The following is a 4,968-nucleotide window of genomic DNA, read 5'->3' on the forward strand; positions in this document are numbered from 1 at the left end:
TGTGTGTGTGTGTTTGTGTGTGTTTTGTGTGAGTGTGTTGTGTGTGTGTGCCCGTCTTTGTGCCTGTCTGTCTGTCTGTCTCTGTCTCTCACTCTCACACACCCTCTCTCTCTTTCTCTCTCTCTCTCTCTCTCTCTCTCTCTCTCTCTCTCCCTCTCTCTCTCTCTCTCTGTCTTTCTCTAACTGTTGTGTCCGGAGCAGACAAATGGATCCACACTTTTGTCTCCAGGAGATATCGAACGTGTTCATCTACATATTTCTAACCCATTAAGTGATCTTAAATGTGTAGATGCATGTTTTTAAAAAGTACATCGAAGCTTTTTATGAAACAAAATATGTAAACACATAGTTTTCTTAAATTAATGGTTTGCCTTAGAGGCTGTCGGTATTTCCATCAATCAGAACGAGTGAAATTGAATTCAATTTTGAACTCAAGTAAATACTTTGGAAATGCCTTTTTATTTTCAAGATGGAAAACTGACTTCACAATTTTCAAACACTGTTATGTTCATCCTTCTGGCCACATTCTTCGTCTCGACTTCTTTCTCACGCATCTTGATCATCCGGGGTCTCGTCTTCCTCTTCGCTCTCGTGGCTGTCATGGTCCTCGTGGTCTTCGTGGTCTTCGTGGTCTTCCTCTCCGTCGTTTTCCCCGTGACAGTGCAGCGTGAAGAGCGGCACTCCGCAGTGCATGCTTTCGCAGCCCGCCTCCTTGAGGATGATGTTGTTCATGAGAGCCTCCAGCACGGCTGTCTCGTGGTCGATGATGTCACAAGCAACTCCTGGTAGGTCAAGCACCACAGTGTCTGGAAGATGGAAAGTTGGTAAAGAATTTGTGGCTTTTAAGGACAAGCGGGCTAACCCAGATTTTGGGGGTTTCCAGACCAGAAATCTTAGCCTACACCAAAATTGGATATTGCCCTACCAGTAGGAGAAGTTTGGTTTCATTGGTGTGTATATTTGTTTGATTATAGAAAAACGCTCCTTGTCTTTTAAAGAAACTGAACAAGGGGCAAAAACTTTACCTTCGATTTTCTCAAAACAGCATTTTTCGGGATAGCCCCCTTGTGCTTAAAAGTGACCAATTATTGGGTTGGGCTTTTCTTACGACGATGGGAGACAGCCATTAATGGAGACGTCTGATATCTGATATGTGCCGGATAACTTTGTTGTAGCTCCAATCTTTGTTACATTTCTTACCTAAGAATTGCAAAGTTCTATCTGGCATTTTGGGCTGTTTTGAGTTACCAAGACCATGAGGTCAGAAAGTAAATGTATTGTCTGCTCTAGCAAAACTAGGATTATTGGGAGTCGTTTTCTAGATACTCAAAGAATAGCATTAGAAAAAGCTTGACATGTTGTGAAACTCTACATTTTTACGTCAAATTTCTCAAAACTAAGTACTGAGCAGATAGAACTTTGCAATTCTCAGGTAGCAATGTTTGTCATCGAAGTTGCTGCTGCTATTGCTGTTTCTGCCCCCACTTCTCTCCCTCCTCCGCCTCCTTCCCTCAAAACCCTCATAAGACACACTGACATTCGTCTTTTTTGCATTATATCCAGAAAACGGAAACGTTTGATAAAGAGATCGGGAAATACAAAAAGTCGGAAAACAATTCCTGGGGTCGTCGACAGATAATAATGTCGACAGCTCATCAAAAAAGAAAAAAATAACAACATTCTCGTAAGTTAGACGTTTTCCTAAGTGCTTCATGGCACTTGCAGTACAACAAGGTCGCATAATTGCCGAAGATTAGAGATGTTACCAGAGAATAACAAAAACTAAATAAAAAGAAAAAGGATACGAGACAAGGACAATAGATGATCATGCGTTCAAAATTCATGATTTTGAAGAAACACAAGGAAACAGAAACTTGTGGTAGACCGACGAGGGTGGTCCCTGACGGAAAATGAAAGTTCATTGCAGCATTAATATTCCTAGGTTTCTACACTAAAGGAAAAAAAAACCCATAAATGTATTTTGTCAACGCTTTGTCTCAGACTCCCCACCCTCCCCCACCCCAAAGACCCCCGGACAAACAAAAACAAAAACAAACAAGCAACAACAACAAAACAACAATGAAAACAATGCCCCCACCACCACCACCACCACCACCACTAACAACAACAGTAACACCACGACCACCACGACCCCCACCACGACTACCATTACCACCACCAACAACAACACCGTGAGAAGAGAAAAAAAGAATCCGTGGCCGAACCGAGGCTCGAACCTGGACTTTCTGCTTTGGAGACAAGCGCACTAACCACTCCGCCACCACGCCACTGTAGGCTACAGGCTTTAAAAATACTGCCATAGATATAGTGCTTTGCGGTCGTGTTGCCACCATAAACGACAACAAAGTGGGAATCCCTCAAGGACGTCAAACAAGATGGCTGTTACTGTAAATATCGGCCAATGGCGTACATCTGTCGTTCTCAAGTTATCCGCATGTTCACCTACCCGTCTCTTCATCCGGCACAGCCACTCCCGCCTGCCTCAGAGCAGCCCGCTTAGATCGCCCAGCCCTAGGCCGGCTCAGTTCACGCAGAAGTGGCACCATCCCGCTAGTGTCCAGACCACGCCCATCCTCACGGTCAAGGTCGTCGTCTTCATCCTCGTCATCATCGAGGTCAAAGTTGTCTGGGTTGGCGTCAAGGTCACTGGGGCGGGCGAAGGGTGAGCGGGGAGCTCCGAACCGTGGCAGGCCGTGGGTGGCCAGGTAGGCGGAGGCTTGCATGGTCATTCTCATCACCTCGTTCTGTTTGTGGCATTCTACCTGCTCGCTGTAGAGATAAAGTATGATAAATAATCATAGTTTAAGATGATACATAACGATAGTTTAAGATGATAAATAATTATAGTTAAAGATGATAAATAATTATAGTTTAAGAAGATACATAATGATAGATAAAGATGATAAATAATTATAGTTTGAAATTATAAATAATTATAGTTTAAGATGATAAATAATTATGGTTTAAGATGATAATAGTCCACACGTTCTGTTTGTGGCTTTCCACCTGCTCGCCACAGATACATATTATGATGGATAATTATAACAGCTTAACCTTATTCATACGTCGTGTTTTAGTTTTACTATCGCATCCATACGACGTGGGAAACTCTGTGCCACCACTTTCTAAAGAGGAAATTTACTCGTTAATCCGATCCGTACGCTTTGCATAGCAGTCTGTCAAAATGACTTTTTGAGAAATATTGAAAGTTTCAAAGAGATCTTTGCACTTAAGGTATTCTAAAATGTGAAGAATACAACCCCTGGGGGTACAAAATGACCCCAGGGCGTACGGATAGAGTTAAGATGATAATAGTCCACACGTTCAGTTTGTGGCATTTCACCTGCTCGCTGCAGAGATTATTTTATATTGTTTTAAATCTTTTTCTTTTTTAAAGTGTTTTACGGCGCTCGTAACAGCATATTGTCCTATGAGTGCACGGGACACAGGAAGCGTACAAATATACGGTAATAGTTGTTTACACTGATGCATAATAACAATGTTGTACTTCGATGCGACGTGATTCAGTGCAGAGCGACAAGATTCGATCAGATATTGAAGGATAAGAAAAGACACCATGTTATTTTTCGGTGCACACGGTATTTGAGTTTTGATTAAACGAGGACCGGCTTAAATAAAAACAAAAGTGAACGTTAAAATTAATTCCAATTGAGTTCATCAAAGAGAACGTAGTTGTCCCAAATTACATGAATTTAGTTTTTAGATATTATCGAGTAATTCTCATTAAAGATTACATAAGAACAGAAGAAATAATTCCTATAAATTTCACTAACGAACGCTGAATGTGGTTTTTACCAGGTTGGATACATTTTTTTTAAAAAGCTCGTTTCATTTAAAGTTTTGTTCCTGAGTGACAGAAGAATAGTTTTGAAGGTTTGTTTCTCTCAAATGTTTAACACTTTCTGAGCGTAGAATAAGATGTCAGAAGAATAAATATTTTACAGTGAGTGGTTGGCGGGTGTTCTATTGTGTTTTGACCCTTCTTTACTATTAACATCTATCGTCCCTATTTTATCATCCTTCTTTTCTTTGTAAGTTGCTTTCTAGTTGTAACACCTCTAATAGTCGGCTCTTATATGATTATATGACATACAATATTTGTTCTCCAAGTGCTGTAAAACTTTTACTAAAAATAAACAAAATAATTTCCTGTAGGTGCCTTCACATCATGTGAAACATACCATACGACCAATCTTTAGAAAGCCTGATCTTTTCCGTATTTTGCTTTTCGAGTTCATAATGTCATGTTAAATTGCCTTTTAGAAAAAACAAATCTTAATTGTCTATCCGTGCCAAGTACAAAAAGATTAATTAGAAATTAAAAAAAACTCTCACAACATCATAGTTCGCTCCGGCTGAAGTCCGTGGCTTTACTAAACACGATTACAGTACAAAAGACATTTCACAAAAAGAATGTTTTATTTTCAAATTTAACGCCATACCAGAGTTTTAAAAAATGAAAAGAGAATTTCAAACGGAAGGGTAGTATCCAAGCTGTGAGGTAATGCCAATTCCCTGATAAGGTGTGATGTGTAATTACAAAAAACAAACAAACAACCCCAACCAAACCCATGCAAAAGAAAAAAAGACAAAGAGGAGAAAAAAAAAAACCCAGAAGAAAAAAATAAATCTGTAGATCACCTCTAACTTCACAGACATGCAGGTCAGAATTACCTCCCCTGCTTCCTCCCTCGCAAAGGCTGAGCTCCCTCCAGCGAGACGGGACCCGGAAGTAGATCTCGCGACATGCAGTTTTTAGAAAAGTCGGAATGCTAATAAAGCTACGGATCAAAGTTTTGAAACCTTTAGATTCAAATTTACTATAATTTGTAAAATCTTGTTCGAGCTATTTTATTCAATTTTCAACTTCCTATTTGCTATCCCCCCCCCCCCTCCCCCGTCCACATGCACACAACCCAATTTTAA

Source organism: Aplysia californica, unplaced genomic scaffold (assembly GCF_000002075.1).
Source record: "Aplysia californica isolate F4 #8 unplaced genomic scaffold, AplCal3.0 scaffold01029, whole genome shotgun sequence".
NCBI lineage: Eukaryota > Metazoa > Mollusca > Gastropoda > Aplysiida > Aplysiidae > Aplysia > Aplysia californica.